Source organism: Astyanax mexicanus, unplaced genomic scaffold (assembly GCF_023375975.1).
Source record: "Astyanax mexicanus isolate ESR-SI-001 unplaced genomic scaffold, AstMex3_surface scaffold_32, whole genome shotgun sequence".
Taxonomy (NCBI): domain Eukaryota; kingdom Metazoa; phylum Chordata; class Actinopteri; order Characiformes; family Acestrorhamphidae; genus Astyanax; species Astyanax mexicanus.
This window is the reverse complement of record NW_026040042.1, coordinates 2533822-2558914: the sequence shown is the minus strand read 5'-3', so window position 1 is coordinate 2558914 and position 25093 is coordinate 2533822. Positions and strand designations below refer to the sequence as shown.

The following is a 25093-nucleotide window of genomic DNA, read 5'->3' as shown; positions in this document are numbered from 1 at the left end:
CTTAATCATTTTTTCAGCAACATAAAAGAATTAAAACCAAGAGATTATCATCGTTACAAAGTCATGTTCATCTTTGATGGTCTGGATGAATGTCAGCTTCCTCTAGATTTCCAGAACAATGAGAGAGTATCTGATGTAACACAATCAGCCTCAGTGGATGTGCTGCTGACAAACCTCATCCAGGGGAACCTGCTTCCCTCTGCTCTCCTATGGATAACTACTCGACCAGCAGCAGCCAATCAGATCCCTCCTGACTGTATTGATCAGGTAACAGAGGTACGAGGGTTCAGTGACCCTCAGAAAGAGGAATACTTCAGGAAAAGGATCAGAGATCAGAGCCTTGCTGAAAGAATCATTACATGCATCAAGTCCTACAGAAGCCTCTACATCATGTGCCACATCCCAGTCTTCTGCTGGATCTCAGCCACTGTTCTAGAGAGGATGTTGGGTGAAGCAGAGGGAGGAGAGATCCCCAAGACTCTGACTCAAATGTTCACACACTTCCTTATCTTTCAGATCAAACACCGCAGACAGAAGTACCAAAGAAAAAGTGATGTTGATCTTGACCAGACTAGAGAGATTATTCTGGCTCTGGGAAAACTGGCTTTCCAACAGCTGGAGAAAGGAAACCTGATCTTCTATGAGGAAGATCTGAGAGAGTGCAGCATTGATGTCAGAGAAGTGTCCGTGTACTCAGGAGTGTGCACCCAGATCTTCAGACAGGAGTTTGGACTTCACCTGGGGAAGGTTTTCAGCTTTGTGCATCTGAGTGTTCAGGAGTTTCTGGCTGCTTTATATGCATTTTTGTCCTTCATTTCCAACAACAGAAATGTGCTACCTGGATTTTTAGATTTTTTTAAAAAGGTAACAATGTCTGACTTCCTGAAGAGAGCCATGGACAAGGCCTTACAGAGTGAGAACGGACACCTGGACCTTTTCCTCCGATTCCTTCTGGGTCTCTCACTGGAGTCCAACCAGACTCTCTTACAAGGTCTTCTGATACAGACAGAGAACATTTCTCACAGCAAAGAGGAAGTAGTGGAGTACATCAAGCAGAAGATCAGGGAGAATCCCTCTCCAGAGAAAACTATCAGTCTGTTCCACTGTCTGAATGAACTGAATGATCATTCTCTAGTGCAGGAAGTCCAGACATACCTGAACTGTGGAGGTTTCAGGGGTCTCAGTGGAGTTAAGCTCTCTCCTGATCAGTGGTCAGCTGTGGCGTTTGTGATGCTGAATTCAGAAGAGGAGCTGGATGAGTTTGACCTGAGAAAATATGGTGGGTCAGAGGAATATCTTCTGAGGTTGATGCCAGTGATTAAATTGTCCAGAAGAGCTAAGTGAGTTTTTTTTCACATTTATGTTTTGCCATTTTATACTGATTTTTGATGATTTTGCACTCACAATAATCTATGTGACTAATCACAATTACTCTGTACTCAGTTTTTTTTTTTAAATCAGCATCTCTACATGTATGACAGCCATTCCACTCCAGTGTCAGTTGATTTCCAACTACCCAAGTACACCTCATTCTACTTAATGTGCTTCTGAATAGGTGATCACCTGAACCAAATCTTATTTAATGAGGAAAAGTATAAAAAACACTGCTGTGGTCATCGCAATAATCTTGCAATAGGACAAGTTAGGTCATCTTCTCTAAAAAGTCTAATTTTCAACTTTGCCCAACACCTGGTTGTCTAATGGTTAAATGGAGACCTGGAGAGGTGTCCAAGCCACAGTGTCTTGCACCCACTGTGAAATTTGTTGGAGGATCGGTGATGATCTAGGGTTGCTTCAGCAAAGGTGGAATAGGGCAGCTTCATCTTTTCAAAGGACGTATGAATCAAGCCGCATGTAAGTTTATCCTGGAAAACCACTTCCTTCCTTCTGTGCTGGCAATGTTCCCTAACTCTGAGGAGTGTTTTTTTCCAACAGGAAAATGCTCCATACCACACAGCTAGGTCAATCATTGTATGAATTAAGTCTCCAATGAAATCTCCAACCTTGAAGCCCATTGAAAACCTCTAGAATATAATCAAGAGGAAGATGGATGATCACAAGCCATTAAACAAAGCTAAACTTTGCACCAGGAGTGGCATAAAGTTATCCAAAAGCAATGTGAAAGACTGGTGGAAAGCATGCCAAGAAGCATGAAAACTGTGATTACAAATCATGGTTATTCCACCAAATATTAACTTATGAACTCTTCCTGAGTTAAAACATTAGTATTGTTGTTTCTAAATTAATAATGTCTTATTTTCTTTGCATTATTTGAGGTCTGAAAGCACTGCATTTTTTTCGTTGTTTTGACCATTTATCATTTTCTGCTAATAAATGCAAATTCTTTTTTTGGGAATTTCAGAGTTTTTTCTGAACAATTTGTCCTTTAGTGGCCTCTTATTTTTTTCCAGAGGTATATATATATATATATATATATATAAATTTGTTTTTTAATTATTCAATTGTTCTTAATAAGTCTTCTTCCAATTGGCCACAGATACAGCAGGCAAAGTTTCAACTCAACTTAGTAGTGGTTGTTGAGAATCAGATGTTTTGATGCTGTAAAACTTTGGCAAATCAAAAAAAAAGTTTCATCAAAATCCATGTTAGCAGTCTTTAGACTTGAATTAAGTTTCACCCCAGTAGGAGTAATTGGCTCATAGCAGCGATTTAGTGGATATGTTGACAGATGCCCCTCAGCATCCACAGCAGCCTTTTGATTCTCTTTTTAAGAGTAAAAAGGAACTAAGAACATTTCTTGCAATTATTTAAAAGCTTTGATTCATTAGCATTATCATAAATATTTGTAATAATTTGACAGTATGGTCACAATTCAATAATGCACAATAAAGATATAGAACCAGTTACAGTTAACTCAAACCACTCATCACTGATTGATTTATTTACTGCAGCCAGTAGATTCAATAAAACTAAAGTTCTTTTCATAATTTTGTACTTTCCATAGATTGTTATTTGATTATTTTTCAATATTTAAAAATCTAAGTTATCCTTTATAAATTACTCAGATGGGCCAGAGATGTAGTAGACAAATGTTCAACTTAATTGAAGAAGATTTTGAGAAACTAATTACATGTTTAAAGAAAACTGCTAAGTTGCATTAGAATCCAGTCTATTGATCTTAGCCATTTATGTGAACTAAGTTCCACTCCAAGATAACTAATTTGCATATAGCAGCAATGTTGTTAATAACTATAAATAAGTTTTTTATTAATCTTGATCAGGGGCATCTGCTGAATATTGTGATATCTAGATTGTTCGGAAATATTAAAAAATCCACAACTAGTAGAAAAATGTGTTTTGCAGTTTTTGCTAAATATGGCAGTGGTGGATGTGAGTGAAATGTGACCAGAATAAGATTCAGAACATATTTTCACTTTAGATGTCACAGTTGCTGAGATATTCACCAGCACGCACAACATTGCTCTATAGTGTCACCATCAGGCCATATTTTGATTGAGTAGTGGGTAAATTACTATACTTATATACCAAAGTTATGAAATGAAATTAAAGTTATTGCTCTACAGCCTTTTTAGGAAAACAAAATAAACAATAATAATAATAATAATAATAATAATAATAATAATAATAATAATAATAATAATAAATATGAATAAAAGGGTGAATATGTTTAGTTGACAGAAGACACATTAAGTATTAGATATATTGAAATATAATTTTTAGACCTCCATAATATTTAAAGATCAGTGTTTCTAATGGATTATCATTTCTCTCTCAGGCTGGCTGGGTGTAATCTCTCAGAGAAAAGCTGTGCAGCTCTGGCCTCAGTTCTCAGCTCAAACTCCTCAACTCTGAGAGAACTGAACCTGAGTTTTAATAATCTGCAGGATTCAGGAGTGAAGCTGCTCTCTGCTGAACTGGAGAATCCACACTGTAAACTGGAGAAACTGGGGTAAGATCATCAAAGTACAACAAACAGAACCTCTCATCTTCACATGTGCTTCTCCTTTTCTCCTCTACTGTTTATCACATCTGCCTGCTAGTACAACGCAAATGCACTTAATTTATTAAAAAGGCTAGCTCTGACTATGGGTTCTATGATTTTTCTTTCCCATTTATGTTTTATTTATTTCTAAAGAGAGAGATTACTTTAATATCCTGCTCCTTGTCCTGTTAAGTTTTTTTTAGCTGTAATGATCATATTTATTGATCACCCCATCCAATATTGAGATATATATTTGTAAATGTTGCATTTTTTAAAGATGTAGCCATGAGATAACCACTCTATTAACAGTGAAACTGTAAGACATAAACCTAAGTATGTACACACTTGAACAAAATTGTTGGTACCCTTCAGAGAAAATAAGATGAACAGTTACATTTTATATAGTCACAATGTTTAAATAACTTTAAACTGAAAAAGTAATAAACATGAAAAATACTTAAACTAATGCACATCAGACATTGCTTTTGATGAACTATCCCTGACCATGTGCACCTAAATATAGTCACAAATTCCCACTTTAAAAGAGTAAATAATCAGATTGTAATTTTACCCTCATAAAGAAAAATAGACACACTAACTAGATTTAATATGATTTCTATATGAGTATCATGTTTCTTAGGGATGAGGTAGAGAATGTATCCTAGTTCAGTAGATGTGTAGTTTTGCAGTGTGATAAAATGATTTAGTTTGTAAATATTCCTGCAGTACTTCCTTTTCTCTGCTGTTCTACACTGAACATTAACTGGTCTCTACTAGAATGGTAATGGAATCTATCATTTATATTTTTATAGGCTATAAGAACCATGTCAGTAGATCATGTTCTCTGTGGAAAAGTGTTCTCTTCTGAGCTCTTTATCAGAAGTACATGCATGTCTGTTTATCTGAATTTTAAGTTCAGTGTTAGTTTAACCTGTAGCATGTGAGATTCAGCTATTTATAATTAATGATCCTGTGTTGCTTTAATTAATACTGAAATAATCCCTAACAATTATCTGTTAACCAATTTATTAACAAAGAAATTAGAATTAGTTTGTGTGTGTGATGGATATGTATAGTTATGCATGTGCATATTTTGGTTTATAGTAAATGAAGGGAAATATGCTAAATATTTCTGTAAAACATCTTCAGCTTCACTCATTTTAATTCAGTAAATAATAGATAATACAGTGGCATTTATACCCCTTGAACTTTTCCACATTTTGTCACCTTACAACCACAAACTTAACTGGATTCCATTGAGACTTTAAGTGATAGGGTAACACAAAGCACATCATTGTAAAGTGAAATGAAAATGATAAATGTTTTTAAATTTTTTATCAAATAAAAATATGAAAGGTGTGACATATTCAAAGTATTCATCCGCCTTTACTCTGAAACCCCTAAAGAAATCCAGTGCAATCATCAATTGCCTTCAGAAGTCACTTAATAAAATAATCTGTCCACCGGACAACTAAAAGTTAGGCACCCCAAAAAATCTAGCCTTTACAGAAGAGTGTCAAGATGAAATCCATTGTTAAATGTCACGTCCTTGCCCTGTCTCCTGTCTGTTCTCATGTTTCTCTGTTTCTGTACCTGTTCTGTGTGTTCCCCACATGACTTGTGCTCCTCAGTACCTTTCCACCTGTGTTCATTTTTACCTCCGCCCCCTAGCCCCAGGTGTTTCTACTTCCCGTGTGTGTTATATAGTCCCAGTGTTTCAGTCCTTATTTGTCGGTCTTTGCACCTTCCTCTGTTGTCTATCTGCGTTCCCTTATCATTGCTCAGTGTTTATCTCTGTTTATTTATAGTTCCTTGTTTATTTCCTAGTTTACTCCCTTGCCCTGTTTAGTTCATCCTGTCTTGTTTTAGTTCCTTGTTTGTTAGCCTCCCTGTTTGTTTATGTTTTGTTTACCACTCGTTTGTTTTGGTTTATTCCTTTGTTTATTTATTTAATAAAGCCTTACCTGCGATTACGTCTGCCCCTGTGTATCCCTGCCTGCTCCACCGTTAAATTAAAAGAAACATATGAGATGCTGTTTGCAGTTGCAGCAAATGTGTGGAAGAAGATGCTGTGGTCAGATCAGACCAATATTAAAATTTCTGGCTTAAATGCAAAGCACTATATGGGGAGGAAAAGTAACACAGCTCATCATCCTGAACACACCATCCGCACTGTGAAATGTAGTGGTGGCAGCATCATGCTGTAGATATGCTTTTTTATCAGGGACAGGGAAGCTGGTCAGAGTTCATGAGAAGATGGATTGAGCTAATTATAGGGCAATCCTAGAAGAAAACCTGTTGGAGGCTACAAAAGACTTGAGACTGGGATGGATATTCACCTTCCAGTAGTTTATATCAAAGAATATTCATTTGTTAAAATGGGCCAGTCCTAAATCTCAAAAAAAAAAAAAAAAGCTTCTGTGGCAAGACATGAAAATTGCTGTTCATAGACTCTCTCCATCCAACCTGGCTGAGCTGTTTTATAAAGACGAATGGGCAAAAATCTCTAGATGCACAAAGCTGGTAGAGACATACCTCAAAAAGACTTGCAGCTATAATTGTAGTGAAAGGTGGCTCTACAAAGTATTGATATAATGGGGCTGAATATGTTTGCACATCACACTTTTCAGATTTTTATTTGATTAAAATTGTGTAAATCACATAATGTTTTCATTTCACTTTGCAGTTATGGGCTACTTTGTGTTGGTCTATCACTTAAAATCTCAGTAAAATACATTTGTGTTTTTAAGGTGACAAAATGTAAAAAGGCTTAAGGGGTCTGAATACTTTCTTCTATATTTATTATGGAATAAAGCACAATTATCTCAAAAATATACTAATGCACCTTCTTCCTGTGTGCTTATATATCAGTATTTCTAATGGATTATCATTTCTTTCTCAGGCTGTGGAGGTGTGATCTATCAGAGAAAAGCTGTGCAGATCTGGCCTCAGCTCTCAGCTCAAACTCCTCAACTCTGAGAGAAATGAACCTGAGTAATAATAAACTACAGGATTTAGGAGTGAAGCTGCTCTCTGCTGGACTGAAGAGTTCACACTGTAAACTACAGAAACTGGAGTAAGAATATCAAAATTCATGTAAAAAAAAAACAGATCATCTCACCTTCACATACACACACACGTTATCTCTTTCCCTAAGCAAATTAAATTAACCAGGTGAGCTTGGTCCAGCTACCACGTGGAAAAGTGGAGACAAAGTGAAAAATATAATTTGGAAGGGAATGGGGTACTGCTATGTTTTAGTTATGAAACCATTGTTTTACCATTGTTTGGACATTTTTTTTCAGCTTAGCAAAGACAATGTTCTTTTACAAAAACAACTACCGTTTACTCTGACTTTTATAGGTGTTGGCTTTTTAATTTACAGGTGCTTGAATAATCCTAAAAAGGCTAGCTCTAACTATGGGTTCTACACTTTTCCTCTCCCATTATGTTTTTTTTTCTAAAGAAATGAACAACTTTAAGATCCTGTTCCTTTTCCTCCTAAATTATTAGCTGTAATATTTATAATATTTATTGATCACCCCATCAAACTAAATATAGAAAAATATATTTTTAGTCCTTTTGTTGTCTTGCAGGTCAAATGTGACCCACTACCATGTTTAACTGTAGAAAAAAAATACCTTAAACTATTTTTTCCAACTTAAAAACTTTTCCTAAAGGCACCCCATAATTAGAAAAAAGTGATACTTTGTGTTTCTTTCTGGTTCCATGTGGGCTGTACACCCCAGGGTACAAAGATTGTCTTATGGGTCATTTTTGGCCCATGAATTATAAAAGCATATAAATGCCAGAAAAAAGTTTACAGGCCACATACAAACTCTCTCTAATACACACAGCATCAAACATCATAAGGATGACTACAGGGCTATCAGTGTATTCAGCTGCCCATGTCCAGTACATATAATTCCATCCACCTCTCTCCTGTTAATCACACCAGCCATCAAAACAATCATTCTGGAGAATAAAAATTTGGAGAGTTTTCGGAAATATGGAGAAAACTGGAAAAATATGGATGAGATTGACCTGTGTGGCTACATGGAGCTTTTGATATTAGCAGGTGTATATAGATCCCGTGGCGAGGCTACATACATCTCTGGAAAAAATTAAGAGACCACTTCAGTTTCTGATTCAGTTTCTCTGAGTTTGCTATTTATAGGTATATTTTTGAGTAAAATGAACATTGTTGTTTTATTCTATAAACTACAGACAACATTCCTCCCAAATTCCAAATAAAAATATCATAATTTAGAGCATTTATTTGCAGAAAATGAGAAATGGTTGAAATACCAACCTCAAATAAAGCAAAGAAAACATGTTCATATTCACTAAGTTTTAAGTGTTCAGAAATCAATATTTGGTGGAATAACACTTTTTTTGTTTTAATGCATCTTGGCATGTTTTCCTCCACCAGTCTTACACACTGCTTTGGATAGCTTTAAGCTACTCCTGGTGCAACAATTCTCTTATTTTTATCCAGAGCTGTATAGTCTCTAGCCACAATGTGGCTAAAAGAATCTCAAGATTCTTCAGATTTCTTCTCAAGAATCCTCAGATATTGACAACCTTGAGTCAAGACCAGCAAGGTGTCTGATGGACAAACTGACAGCCATCAGAGAGTTTTTTTTCCCTTTCAATATAATTAATTCAGAAATAATTAATTCACATTTACATAATAGCATAAACATTTACTGTGTAAAAGAAAAGAGTTATAGAGAGATTGTCTTCTTGTTATTGTGTAGCAAATATACACGATAAAAAGGAATTAAATTGAATTGAATTGATAAATAACAGGATGCTTCATCATGCAAAATAGATTTTGGGGCTTTGGTAGGGTGGGTAATTTTTGTCCCCTAGGATAAGGGAAGTAAACAGAATGTTAAGATTGCCCAAGGGTTAGATGTTGCAAAAAGTAAAAGCCCAACTCTATTAACATTGAAACTGTAAGACATTTTTTCAAAGAAATGTTTTATTACAGTGAAGGAGAGATAAAATGTACACACTTGAACAAATTTGTTTGTACCCTTAGGTTAAAATAAGAAAAACACAAAAGTTGCTATTCATATATTCCCAATGTTGAAAAAAGTTTAAGGTCAGTATTTCTAGTAAATGATCATTTCTCTCTTAGGCTGGCTGTGTGTAATCTATCAGAGAAAAGCTGTGCAGATCTGGCCTCAGCTCTCAGCTCAAACTCCTCAACTCTAAGAGAACTGAACCTGAGCAATAATAGTCTGCAGGATTCAGGAGTGAAGCTGCTCTCTGCTAGACTGGAGAATCCACATTGTAAACTGGAGAAACTGGGGTAAGATCATGAAAATCCAACAAGCACAGCATCTCACCTTCACAGGATGTACTCCATTGTTTGTTAAATCTACTCTCTCAGCACAGATTTAAAAGCTGAACTTTCATTCCTGTCTGCTTTGTATTGATAGTGTCTCCCTGACAGCCACAAATTATGTACAGTATCCTGCAAATCAGTATATCGAGCTTCTCATGCACATTTGTGGGCAACAGAGCGAGAGAGTGAACTTTCAGGTCTCTTCTTGTGCTCAGTAGAACTATCAGTGTTCTCTGTGGGTGGAATTTACACTGCTCTCTTTGGCAGTGTTTAATGTAGTTCTACAGGTCAATAGCAGAGGGTTGGAATGCAGGGTATATAAAATCCAATACTAATGCCTGTTTTACCCTGTGTTTGTCTATATGATGTTAATGACTGTAAGACATGTTAATAAACATTTACAGGTCTGATTCTTTCACAGGTATAGTTAAGCTTATTTATACTTGCTCCAACAACATTGTTAGGAGCTAGTGGGGGTTGGGTGTATGGGGGAGTCTTTACACTCCAAGTGTGTGAATATAACTGTACATTCATCTGTTTCACATTTCATTTCTTCTCTCTGCAGACTGATGAACTGCAATATTACAGAAGAAGGCTTTGCTGCTTTAGCTTCAGCTCTAAAATCAAACCCCTCACACCTGAGAGAGCTGGATCTGTTATACAATAAAGCAGGAGAGTCAGGAAAGAAGCTGCTCTCAGATCTACAGAAGGATCCTCACTTTAAACTGGAGAAACTACAGTGAGTTACTGAATTACTGTCTCTGAAACACACACACACTCACACACACACAAATGATAAAATAAAAACAGTATGTTTGGGTTATAACTGAGTTCATGGTTGGGCAGTGTTGCTAAGCTACCATTGTTTGTATCTGAGTCAGGTGGGTTACATCACAGCATGACCAAGAACTTCCTGTTTTTAAAGGGAGGAGGTGTTTGATTGACCTGCAGAACAAACCAGATCAGACCGTTATTTTAGTGACGTTTAGGGTGAAAACAGACCTGTGTGAAACAGTGTGTTACTGTGGTTCACAGTCACTGGAAATATTGTATCAACTTCAATCAAACCTGTTTAACTTTTAAACACAGGATGAACTTCACAGCCTTTTCTCAGTGCAGTGAGAATATAGTACTCTCTAAGACTCATTATTGTGACTCTGTGTAGAGAAGCAGCACAATATTAACCATTTAGCTTAATTATAAAAAACATATAATTTTAATATAGTTTTATCAGACACTTTATTTACCATATAGGAAATAGGGGTAATATCTTCATTATATAATTTATAATTAAACATATAGTACATTGTTAATTTTGTAGTTTTGACCAAAATTAACCCAAAGTTTCCATCTCTACAGTGTAGAGTGTGAAGTGTTTGGTATGTGAGTGTGTGGTTTTATAGGATTAAGCTGTAGTTTGTTTGATGAAGCTGTTCTGAATCACCTTGTGTGTGGAACTGTGCTCAGTGAGTTTCAGTCAGACAGAGAATGAGAGTTTTAGATTTGCTTGTGTTGCTTGTGGATGTTTTCACAATGTAATAAGGTGAGTGCTGACTGTAAGTGTGTGTTCATGTCTGATCATTCTGTTCTGCTTTCTGCTTTCCAGCATCTGAAAATCTGACCTGCTCTTATTGGACAATCTGGGCTCTTCATCAGCTCTTCATTCAGCACTTCTGTGGAGTTTAGAAGCTTCCAAAATGTTCATATGAGCTGAAGTGAGATCCGGCTGTTCAGCAGCTGGAATAGCTGAACTAAACAATAACAGATCATTATCAGAACAGCTCTAATCTTCTTATCAGAGTGTTGATTTCTATATTGTGGAGTTTAGTAGGAAAGTGGGAGTCTTGTGTGTCAGAAACTGAAATTTTCACAGATGATATTTTGGTTCCAGAAGATTCTTAATTCCTACTGAAAGTCAGTGAGAGGTAGAGCAGCATTTTCAGACTTTTGGGTAAATACCCCGAGCTCTAAATCATTGGCTGTGCTAAAATGTGGTGTGGAATCTGGTTTAGAGAGATCTGAATCTACACATACAGTATAGTACACTTTTATATTCTGTATAGCAGGCAGAGCACTGAGGGTTAACCAGTCGACAGTGATCAGTTCAGCACTGTCTTATACTTTTATCATGTTGTTTAAATCAATTAGAAATGTGTGGAAACCTTCATAAACTGTATAAACTCTATCCACACTCATTCTTTTAACTTTTACAGAGCCTTAAAATATGTTTTATTTATTTTTAAGCACTTTTAACCAGAAACAGGAGCTGGAAATTAGCTTCTGCTAGAATTCATTTATACATTACATAAATTGTATTTTGTGTAACAGTGTTTATCTGCATTTTCCCTGTAATATATGTAAATAAATACATAGAGGATAATCAAATCCAATAATGTCTGTCTTCATTTTCTGAGTCAGAGTTTATTCTGTATTGTTTAATTATGAAACTTATTAAAGGTTTTATTAAGGTGTGAAGACTGGTATCTGTTTCCCCTCCACAGTGTTAACTGTCTGTTAACTCACTGTAGAAAACACTTTCAGCTTCTATGGAATTTAAATTATTTTAATTTTAATTCATTTAAATTTTAAAATTCATTAAAACAAGACCATTAGAAGAGACTATAGTGTGGAAAAATGTGTTTTATACAGTTTATATAAAGAGACAAACACTGAATCCAAAAGCCTTTTATTTCTATGGGACAGAAGATCAGTGTTTTAACAGCAGTGATGTTCAAATCTGAGTTTTAAATCCTGAATGAAGCAGAAGAAAGTGAGCTGAGTAAAGCAGAGGCTGGTGGTCCTCACTGCTCAGTATCCTGCTCTCTCCTCAGTGTCCTGCTGACAGTAGGCTGTGTGTAACTGCAGCTGCTGTAGCGGTGTGCAGTCTGGTATTATCTGATATAGCAGGGGGATATAATAGGAACTGGGCCCAACTCCCATTCTAAATATACAGATCTATAAATTATAATAACCCAATAATTCACTCTTGTCAACCGTGCAACATCCTCCTATTGAACACATCCTCATCGTCTGTCCTGCCTATAACCATATAAGACAATCCTCCTATTAAGAAAAGAACATTAAAGACCTTTTAGGGAAAAAAAACCCACCAGGGAAGATCTTTATCGCATCTTAACCTGAAACACCTACTTTAATACATTTGTAGCTAAATATATTTCCCTTATCGTGCTAGAAACTTTAAACAACTTTGCTCTGTCTGGATATATAAAACCAAGTGTATGCTACAAATAGCCAAATATATGCTGAAGTGGCAATAAAACCCCATCAACCAATCAACCATCAAGATGTTGAGAAAACTATTTCAGGTGTCAGTACCTCATCAAATCACTGAGAATAAAATACAGAGTGTGCAGATCTGTCCTCAAAACTAAATGTATAAAACATATTCTGGTTGGTTTAAATTTTTTACAATTCTGTGTGTATTATATATATATATATATATATATATATATATATATATATATATATATATATATATATATATATATATATATTAGTATTAATATAGTTATTTTTGTTTATTTATTTAGTTATATGTATTTTTAGGATTATTTTATCAATTCCTAAGTACATCTGTTTGTTATTTGAATTTCAGAATATGTATAATGATATTGATTACAAAACATTTCTAAGTTTTTGGGTGTAATAGTGAATAACTACTGCATATTTGCAGTGTTGAATGTTTTTTTTGTGATTTGATTGAGTGCGCTGTTTCGGGGGAGGAGTCGACAAAAACGTTCTTTTATCTTGTTTGTTAATTTTCTCTTTGTGAAGCTCTTTGGGAAACACTTCAGTACTGGCTAGTTCTTTTCTTACATTATGCGTTAGCTGCACAACGATCCTGTGTTTCCTTCAGGAAATGCACTTTTCTATTTTAATAATGGCGTCATCTACAAACTCTAGATCCCACTCTTTTATTAATGATCCAACAAGAATCATATTAAAGTATTAAACTATCTAAACCCAGATCACACCCAGATCACACCTTCCACAACAGACCAGCATATACCAAACTTCATAAAACCTAAACCCAGACTTTTAAAAGTGTAGAATTAATCAGAGTTTCTCAGACTAATAACTAATAGAAACCTTAAAACCTTAAAACATGTTTGATGGGGAAAATGTGCAGCTTCCAAATCAAAATTAGCCTCCAAACATTTGACTCTAAACCCTCTATAGAAACCCAGTTAAAACTACTAAAACTACAGTAGATTTAAACTTTAAATTTTCCTCCAGCAGAGAAAGTCCTCTGACTCTGATATTAACAGATTTAATTCCCTTTTCTCACATCTGTAGAACAAAGCTGCATCCAGACTTATGTGATGATGATGATTTTGTGCACTTGGGGTAAAACACAGCGGTTGGAGATTGTAATGTTCATAAACACAAAGAAGAGAATCCATCAATGATTGTTCAGCATGAGAATGAGAACCACAGTGAAAGTGCTGCACCGAGAGACTCCAGTCAAGAACAGATCTTTTACTGCTGAAATAAAGTCAGTAATTAGAGGCAGGTTGGGGGAAATTTACTGAATCATTTCTACTTTTACTAAAAACACTTCAGAAACACAGAGAGATCTCCTTACAGTTTCTATTTTACAACTGCTAAGAAGCATTTACCAGTACTTTAGATTTTACTTTATCTAAACTCTAAATACAGCACCACACCTCCCTCATACAATTAACCAAACAGGGGTGGGTTTCCCGAAAACTATCAATCTTAGCGAATAATGGGCTAACTAACGAATGACTTGAGTAAAGAACGAGCCAGTTCTGCGAGTGTTTCCCAAAGAGCTTCGCAACGTGAAAATTAACGAACGAGGTTAAAGAACGTCTTGGTTATATATATTAAACCAACATGAGTATGCTCATCCAATCACCATCTCAGTTGGGTTTAGGTCAGGGGATTGTTAAGCCCACCTTTTTGTTTACTAGATAATTCCATATGCGTCAATTAATAGTTTTCATGGTTTTAATATTAATCCACAATGTAAAAAAAAATAAAATAAAAACATTGAATGAGACGTGTCCAACTTTTGACTGGTATTTATATATTTGTGAGCTGATACACCCCAGAGTTTGCCCAGATGAACGGCCACAATGTTGGTTAGAATCACCTGATTAAGGAATAATATTAAATATTACCTGCACATTCACCAATACCCTTTACAATACGTGTAGGTGTGATTAAAGACACCGCAGGCGTCCCCTGCACCGGACCTACAGTACCAGGGATTTTCCCAATAGCATGGAAATATATAGTGTTGTGCTGTAATTCCCGGGCTGGTGGGAATTGTGTATAGTTGCGTGTATTCCACAGTAACAGCCTGATTACAGAATCCACGGACTTGCTGACTTTGCAGCTTTGCTTAGACCGTGAGCATCATACAGGAATCTGGATTTTAATAATGTATTCGTGGGTTTGCCCAGTTAGACTACAAGCCACAGACAAAGTTAGCATTATAATATAATATAATATAATATAATATAATATAATATAATATAACTCATTCACTCACTTACTCATCGTCAACCGCTTTATCCTTTAAGGGTCGCGGGGGGGCTGGAGTCTACCAGCCGGCATCGGGCGGAAGGCAGTAGGCTATACACCCTGGACAGGCCGCCAATCCATCGCAGGGCAGACAGACACAGACAGACACACAGACACATCCACTCACACACTCACACCTAAGGGGCAGTTTTTAATTTTTATCCGACATCCAATTAGGTCTTTGGACTGTGGGAGGAAACCGGAGCACCCGCAGACACGGGGAATAATATAATATAATATAATATAATTGATTATAATTAATAGTAATATAATATAATTGCTTCAACCACGGAAATTATAATTTTTCTCCCTCAAAATTGGCGGTCCCTGGTGTTTAAGGTGCTGAACTGCAAGTCGAGATCCCCTAAAGAAGCTCTCTAAAAATAACGATTGGGTGAGAGCACTCGTTAATCTGCGAGCGAGTTTACGTAGTACTTTAGTTACGCACCGGTTTGGGAAACACTCTTTAATTAACGATCAATCTTAAGTACGAGTTAACGAAGTTAACGCATTACGAAGCTTTCGGGAAACCAACCCCAGTTCATTTTCTGCACAAAAGTACATTTTGTCATCACAAAAACACAAACACCTGATTAACATCAACTAATCTTTCAAAACACAAGAACACATGTTCTCTGTTCCAGAGCTACGTATAGTCAATCACAGTGCAACCACTGTTAAAATAATAAAAGCTGCTGACATTACTGAAACAGCATCATGATTGTTTTTATATAAAAATACTTGAGTATCAAATGTGTGCAACATATTGTCTAAAAGTTGTTGAGTGATATTTATTTTATAGAACTATAGAGTAGAATAAAAAGTGCACTATAGGACTCTGTGGCATGGCCTAAACTTTCCCTTCCATTACTTTAACTTTTATACTTTTTACTGTATTTTTAAAACCAGAACTTTTACACTTTTTCTTGAGTAAAAGTTGATACTTGATGATTTTTAAAATTGTAATAAAATTAAGATCTGAAATGTGTGAAGTTGCAACGTATTCAGCCCCCTTTACTCTGAAACCCCTAAATAAAATCCAGTGCAGTCAATGCACAGCCTTCAGAAGTCACTTAATGAGTTAATAGAGTGAATCCAGCTGTGTGTAATTTAGTCTCAGTATAAATACAGCTGTTCTGTGAAGGCCTCAGTGGTTTGTTAGAGAACACTAGTGAACAAACAGCATCATGAAGACCAAAGAACTCACCAGACAGGTCAGAGGTTGTATCTCTCTCCTGTAAAGTTGCTGTTTTGGAGATACATGTTTTTCATTGGACAGCAATGATTATTATGTAGTTTAAATATTACAAAAGGTCAAACTATGTAAGACGACCTCAGTATTGTCTGAGAGGCTTCAGACTCCAGAAAGTAAATGAGAGATCTCCTAAAACAGAGGATATATAAGTTCAAGGCAGAAAACATTTTTGACAGGGCCTAAAGGAGGGGACAGAGGAGGAAATGTATCAGACAGAACATATCCTGCTGTTTGTGCTTCCATATAAACATTTTAGATAATCAGACCGTGTCCAGCTTTCACTGAGAATATCAAAAAACATGTCACTCTTCAATTCCTGAACTTAATACTGAATTGAGGAACTGATCCAGTTTAAACCGGTTTAAAGGGAAAGTGAAATCTTCAGTAGCTTCTGTTTAAATGAGAGAAGAACACACAGGAACAGAGGAAAAACTGAAGCTTTAATACTAGAATTTACTCTCTGACTAAAAGTGTTTTAGACTCAGAGAGAAGAACATTACCTTACTTTAAACAGGAAGGCAGTTTGTGGATTTGTGTGTGTTTACAGGATTAGGTGTCTTTGAAGGAGGAAGATGAGCTCCAAAATGAGTGTTTCTGGGGAACAGGACACACAGGAAGCTGAGAGGTGAGAGAATAATGTGATTGGGTATAAAGTGAAAGGTTTGCTGGAAAGGTTGTAGATGGTGTCTGATACTGGTTGTGTTTTAGACTGGATCAGGATAAGAGATCAGAATCACCTGAACCCAGCTGTGTCTCCATGAAGAGTGACCGGTCAATGCATAAACCTTTAGACTTCAGAGAGGATAACAGATCTACTGATCTCAGGTAAGGATGATGTATATGATGAATACGATTAAATATGTTTTTTTGTGGATCTGGAAGAGTAAATGACTGAAGGGACTGAAGTATCTGACAGATTTAAAATAACCAATAAAGATACAAATAGATCCCAACGTTATTTATTTAACCAGTTTCATAATTAATATGTAGAATAACTGTAAACTAGTTTACTGTATTAAACTGTGTTTACAATTAAAAGTGGTCAGTGAACAAAGCAAGGTCAAAAATGAGAGATACAAAAACAGGCAAAAAAAAGTGTTGAATAAGGATTCATGTGAACGACTTCCTAATAGAGGCATGTGATGTGTCATGTGATCGTGAGTGTAGTTTCAGTGTGAGGTGCATCCTGGGCAACGAAGTCCAGAGGCTACAGATCGCAGGTAGAGCTGAGTGTGGAAGAGACAGGAGCGCTTACAGCACCAGGCGTGACACACTTACTACTTACATACCAAATCTTACATGAATAAATGAGTGAATCCTAGTATTTATACACTTAAAATTCTGAATAAAATAAATGTAACTATCCATATTTACCCCATTGTTCATCATGAGTTTTATAATTACTTATATTTTTTGGTATTATTTAAGGAATGTATAATCATCTAAAATGTGAATTTTATTACCAAACTTTACCTTAATACAAGAGTAAACAACATGAAACTTATTTCACAACTAATATTATTAGTTGTACTTAAAACATTTTTTCCTCTTGTAATGGGGTGGAGTGCTACAGGTAGGTGGCACTCCAGCCCAGAGAGTTGTAGAACCCAATGGCAGAACAGCCATTAAAAAGGGCAGGTAAACCCAAGAAAAAGGGAAATAATAATACTAATAATAATAATACTACTACTAATAATAATAATAATAATAATAATAACAACAACTGTTAGTATATATATATATATATATATATATATATATATATATATATATATATATATATATATAATAATATTATATAATAATATTATACATGTAAATCTTAATATTAAACCCCGCTCCACGCGGGGATCGAACCGAGGCTGTCGCGGTCGCGGCCCAATGCTCTAACCACTACACCAGCAAGTGGATTGGGACGCGGCCGCTTTAATCGCCCTTTAAGAGCCTTCGCCGAAAGGGGCGGAGCAACGAGAACGGGCGGAGGAGGAAAATGGGTGCAAAACAAAATCACGCCTAGCGTGAGTGAAAGAGAAGGGGAGAATGTAAACAAGACTCGCCGCGGAAGCTAACGGCTACCTCTTATGAAATGAGGTGAAGGATTGACTGAAACACAATGGCTTCCAAAGGAAACAAAACTGAACTGGGGTGCTTAATGGATTAACTGCTGTTCCACCAGAGAGGGGAGGAGCAGCGGGGGAAAGAGAGGTGAGCAATCCGCGTGCCTCGCGACTGCTTCACACAAACACAGACACACAGACCCGAGAGAAAGGGGGGTTAGCCGCGGAGCACACTCGAGATTATAAAGGGACAGAGGAAGCTACTTATGCGGGAGGAGTATGCCAGCGGTGCTGGATCATACTCTCTCCAAAGGGATAGCAGGAAGAGAAGGGAAAAAAAGAGCAGAGGCTCGGTCTAGAAACCGGCATAGATTCGCTCCCACGAGCTTCAAAGATCCAGCACCGAGTGGTTGGTTGGCGTTGCTTTTAAAGAGCTCAAAGCAGGTGTTGGTAATTAGCCAATCAACCCTCGGCGCTGGCCTGGCGCACCCTCCGATGCCCCGGAGGACGCCCCCGTCGGCCACCAGCCCTTACACCTCTCTTAAATGTTTTAGTGAGATTCCGAGAGAGAGGACAGACCCTCCTGAACCCAGCTGTGTCTCCATGAAGAGTGACCAGTCAATGGGCAGATTAATAGAATTCAGAGAGGACAACAGTTCTGCTGATCTCAGGTAAGGATGACATGACTTTTTTGTGTTCTCTGAATTCTACAACTATAACTTCTATACTATAACACACTTTAGAGATGGTAACAATTCTATTAATATCAGGTAACAATGATGAGAAGTTTTAATATTGGTTAGATATTTAATGTTCAGATGGATAAACTTTATTAGTTTTTGCAAATATTCACTTATTTTGAATTTGATGCTGCAACACGTACAAAGTAAGTTGGGACAGGGGCAACAAAAGACTGGGAAAGGTGAGGAATGCTGGAAAAAACACCTGTTCAGAACATTCCACAGGTGATCAGGTTAATAGGAAACAGGTGAGGGTCATGATTGGGTATGAGGGGAGCATTCCTGAAAAGTTCAGTCGTTCATAAGCAAGGATGGAGAGAGGATCATCACTTTGTGAAGAACTGCGTGAGCAAATAGTCCAACAGTTTAAGAACAGCGTCTCTCAACATGCAGCTGCACAGAATTTAGGAATTTCATCACCTACAGCCCATAATATCATCAAAAACTTATTGGAGCAGCATAGGTACAACATGCATAAAACATGGAGTGTACTAAATACCATCATCAGGAAGGACCTGCAAGAGTAGACACTCCAGAATATCTAGTAAAAGAAGACAATACAATTATAACTAAATAAATGATTCATTAATTTAATGACTACTATGTAAAAATTAACTTAGTAAAAGAGATTGTGAAACCAACAAATAAGGATGGTGTAGACAAAGATATTGTTGATATAAACCCTTTCTCTATGTTTAACAGGAGAACTGATAAAAAAATGAAAATACTGGAAATTGTAAAAAAACAAAAATAAATATAGCCGCAAGCGGCAATCAGTGGGTTCAAGCACCAACTGGCACAATGGTGCCTACTAGAGCATAGGATAGTGATGTGTAAGAAGGTCTATTATAATTGGAGACATTTATAGATTATCAAAAGTCTTTCACCTGTTATTAATGATGGGCAGAGGACATTGAACATGATCAGTGCTTACATTCACATGCAAATATATTAAAATTTGTAGAATATTCATCACTTTAGTTACAATTAGTCAAAAGGTGTCTACATGTTATAGTTTTTGATTAGGAGACCTGAACCAGAATGTTCACAAAATGGTGTTCAGATTGAGCTTTTGACCTTTTCAAAATAAGCTGACTTTTTGACCAAACAAGTTTATATTAACACCAAGGAGTGAATGTTCTGACATGACATGTAATTACAAAGTTGTTCTAAATCTAGTTCTGAATTAAATGGTGCTTCACCACAGTGATATTGTACAGCAGTGTTTAACATTGTAAGAAGTTACAGCAAATATTGCACAGTTACAGCAATTTAGGTTGGAAATTTCAAGGACGCGCTGATTACTTGATGCCTGGACACTATTGTAAGTGACAGTTTCACAATTGTTTTTGATGTCTATTTACCTACAGACTCTACAGTGTGCAACAAGACCAAAATGGAGGTGATAGGCCAAATATCCAGAGACTAGTTTAAATATAGCTATTTTAAAACAAGTAGCAATTATGAATAAACAAAGCATTTTTTAAACATAACTGTATTTACAAATATGTCAGAGGCACTGCACTTAATATGGCAAAACCAATTAGATGTCAAAATATTACATTATGATTGAGATATACTAGTTTTTTTTGGAACAGCGAACCCCGTGGCCGAATTGTTTCACCACTTTGCAGGTCACTACAATGTCTCCATCTGAACATAACAGCCAAGTTTCATCCTGATTGGGCAACGTACAGCCTGTGAAAAAGCCTGCTGAATGCTGATTGGCTGATGTCGTTCAGCCATTTTGATTGATGAAGTTGCCCTTTAAACATCCTTTAGCGTTTGTATGATAGATTCTGTGTGCAAATTTTCAGCTTGCTAGGTTGCACGGTTGCTGAGAAACAATGTTCCAAATTTAACTGTTGGAGTGAATGGGGCATATATCCGGAAGGACTAATTAGCATATAGCGGCCATATTGTTTACAAATTTCAAAAAAAAAATTATGAATATTGAAGCCCATGCTCTATCGAGTATTTTGATACCAAACATGTCAGTATTGGTCAAAATTCCTAGGACTAGTTCGCAAAAGTATGTTTTGCATATTATGCAAATTAGCAAAAAATCTAAATAGACGGAAGTATATGGTCCAAATTGAAGGAATCCAGCAAAAAAAAGAATTTTGAATGTAGGTCTTATGGTTCTGGAGTTATTGAGAAAAAAAGTGAAAAATGAACTTTCCTTGTTTATAGCGCCACCCTTTGACCAATCGGTGCCATGTTGTCCACCGAGATGCACTTATCCTACATCTACCTACCAAGTTTCATATCTCTACGAGTTACGGTTTAGGCTGCACAACTGCTTTTTCAGAGGACAAAGAATAATAATAATAATAAGAAGAAGAAAAATCTTAGCAAAAACATTAGGGTTTTACGCACCTTCAGTGCTTGAACCCTAATAATAAAACATCCACAAACTGGAATGGAATAGAAATGACTACAGTTAAGTCTATAATAGAATGTATGGTGAAACATTTTACATATATCTGTAATCAGTCTCTTAAAACGCAAAGGCTCATTTCCTAATAAAATGAAAAAAGCTAAAATTATTCCAATTTATAAAAGTGGAGACTTTCACCAGCTCTCAAATTACAGATCAATCTCTCTGCTCTCCCAGTTCTCAAAAAATTTAGAAAAAATATTTGTAGACAGGATGATAAATCATTTCATAGACAAACACAATTTACTGAATGACCAACAGTTTGGTTTTAGAGTAAATAGATCCACCTCAATGGCGGTGATGCATCTTGTAGAAGATATATCAGCTGCAGTGAATTACAAGGAGTATGCTGTTGGGGTGTTTATAGATTTAAAAAAGCATTTGACACTAGGGGTGTGACGAGACACTAATCTCACGAGACGAGACGAGACACGATATTGGGTTCACGAGAACGAGACGAAATTTAAAAATAAAAATTTAAAGAAAATGTCAAAAATGGAAAATGGCTTGAAAACTAGAGTTTTATTTGACAAAATCATACAACACAATTAACAGACTGGTTTCTCTCACACGTTGATTTTATAGGAAATAGAAATAAAAATAAGATTAAAAAATAAAAATAAAACTTTTCTAGGTCTTATATAGAGCAAACAATAAGTGCAAACTACAACCATTCATATTAAGACTTTGCTTGAAGTGCAAACAGAGACAGAACATGTTTTTAAATACAGTACAGAGCTAAGGGATTAGTACAGCTGTCTATGAAACAGTCACGTGTAGGATTTACTTACAGTATTTATATATGATTTGTGTCTTGTTGGTCACTCTGTCACCGTTTATTGTTTCCACTGGAGCCAAAATGCAGCCAGACATACAACTTAAAAGTAGCAGAAGCATCCTCTATGCCAGGAGTATTTAATTAGAATTCAGTATGGTCCAGTTCTCGTTTTTCCGCCCGTTTTCGGGCTCCCTTTCTCCTTATAAAGGCGTTTTTTCACGACCGCGACCCTGACAACACGGGTTCGATCCCGCGTGAGGAGCGGTGTGTTTATTTATTTATTTTTTCCTTACCGCGTCTGCACAGATCTGATTGACTGAAGAGAGCGTTTGGTGATCTTACCCCACACGTGATTGGTCTGTGATTTACTGCGCCGCAAAGCGGGTACACAATTCGCTAGTTGCATGAGACGACGCTGCCTGTTTCCGGTCTACGACTGGTAGGCGGAGTCATTTCCGCTTTTCAGCGCCGGTCAGCAGACAGTATGGCTTTCTACACGCGATCTCTCCAGGACTTACCAAAAATAACTATAAATGATGTACAGCGCCCAGGAGTAAGAGAGAATATATATATATATATATTATTTTTTATCTATTTTTAAGTTATTCCCTGTGTCTAGACCCTCTGTAAGTTATAAATATGTATAATGTATACTGGCATCGGGATATATATATAGTTGTTTACTATTGTATATCCTAAGTTTCAAACAGTTCAGTGTGTGATTAACCCAGAACCCATTATTTATAATATATTATATATATATATTTTATATTTATATTTTGTATATATATATTTTATATTTATATTATATATATATATATATATATATATATATATATATATATATATTATTTATAAATAATTATGTATATATAGATATAGATAGAGAGAGAGATAGATAAGTTCTACCCTGTGTCTAGACCCTCTGTAAGTTATACTGGCATCGGGAGATATATAGTTGTTTACTATTGTATATCCTTAGTTTCAAACAGTTCAGTGTGTGATTAACCCAGAAGTTCTCTAAAATTGTTTGTTAATGTTTAATATGCATTTATATTACATTAGTATTCAAACCGTAAAATATTTGTGTTCCCTCATTATCCCAATAATATGTAAACAACGTTTGTTTTACCTGAATCAATTTTGTATTTTTTTTTTGTATTCAAAACTGGCTCTGGATTCTTATGGGTCAATTTATTTATTTTTATTGAATAAGCTTGTAAATATGCCTTAAACTTTTCATGTGACCAACAGTAATGAATTTTATAAAAGAAAAACTGGCCCATTGCCTTCGTTATTGGAAATAAAGGCATGAAATAGTATTGTTGTTGAATTTAATTTATTTTATTTTATTATTAAAATATAACAGTTTGGTATGTTTCCCAGTGTCTCCAAATTTTTATAGAGGATCCTTTAATTATAAAAATAACACAGTCAGTTTTTTTTGTTTTGTGTTTTTCGTTTCTCCTTAACTTTAAAAACACTCATGGTCGCTTTCACTCTGTACTCCTGCCGGCAGTTCTCCCCACAACAACTCCAACCGGAAACTAGTATACCTACCACTCACTACCCGGAAGTTAGGTGGCGCCATCTTGTGCACAGAGCCAATTAAATCCCCGAATTTTCCTCTTCTGCTGAGAGCTGCTCTCACTCCTCAGCCACCCGCTGTATCGCTACTGGGTTGCCAGATCCCTCTTAAAAAGTCCACACTAAACTATTTCTTTTCTTCCCGCGAGACAGGATTAGGCTTGACGAGAAATATTGTCACGTTTAATCTCGCGAGATCTCGTGCCACGAGATTTCTTCACACCTCCATTTGACACTATAGATCATGAATTATTAATGACCAAATTAGAACGATATGGCTTTAGAGGAGCAGCATACTCATGGCTTGAGAGTTACCTTGATAACAGGTATCAATATGTACAAATAAATAATTTTAAATCTAAATTATTGAAGGTCACTTGTGGAGTTCCACAAGGTTCAGTATAAGGACCGATATTGTTCACACTGTATATAAATGACATCTGTAAAGTATCAAAATTGCTAAAATTTGCATTATTTGCTGATGATACTAATCTATACTGCTCTGAGAAATGTTTGGAACAGCTACTGAATACGATGGAAAGGGAACTGACAGTCTTAAAGAAATGGTTTTATATAAACAAGCTATCCCTGAATTTAAGTAAAACAAAATTCATAATATTTGGTAAAAGACAAATAAAAAAAAATACAGTTAAAATTAAGATTGATGATGTTAATCATAAATGTTAATCTTAAATTATGCTGGCAACAATTCAATTCTAGTGATACTATATAAAACTAAAGATATATTGAATCAAAATTAACTTTATATACTGTATTGTTCCTTCATTGTTCCATACATGAGCTATTGTGTGGAGCAGTGGGGAAACACATATAAAACCAACACTAAACCTTTAAATCTTCATATTACAAAAGAAAGCTATAAGAATTATAAGTTAAAAAAACGTACTATGAGAACCAACCAACAAATTATTTATTAATCTACATATTTTAAAATTCAGTGATATAGTCAACCTTTAAACTGCACTGTTAATGTACAAAGCACAAAACCATTTACTTCCTATCTGTATCCAGAAGCTGTTTGAAATTAAAGAGAGTAAATATGAACTTAGAGGAGTAGGTGTGTGTTTAAAAAAAACTAAAGTAAGAACTGATTTAAAGAAATAGATGTATATCTGTTAAAGGGGTTCGGTTATGGAATAAATTATGAGAATTATGAGAATTATGTATTATTAATTATCATTATTATTATTAATATTATTATCATTATTTTTTATTTTCTTTTTTCTCTTTTCTTTACTTCTTTTTCATGTGTGAAAGCATGTGTGCACTTAATATTTCTCACTACTGTTATTATTGTCACTTTGTATAGAAGTGTTTATCTTTC

At 35.7% G+C, this 25093-nt stretch overlaps 1 protein-coding gene and 1 long non-coding RNA gene across 3 annotated transcripts in view; both read left to right on the top strand.

The window, feature by feature from the left end:
• The window catches only part of LOC111188312 (NACHT, LRR and PYD domains-containing protein 12-like), a 1256108-nt gene that overhangs the window by 167808 nt on the left and 1063207 nt on the right, over positions 1-25093 (top strand). The gene's annotated exons all lie outside the window — the stretch shown is intronic.
• LOC125789930 (uncharacterized) lies at positions 9891-11705 on the top strand. The gene is made up of 2 exons (XR_007429949.1): positions 9891-10059; positions 10927-11705. It is a non-coding gene; the product is annotated as an uncharacterized LOC125789930 (long non-coding RNA).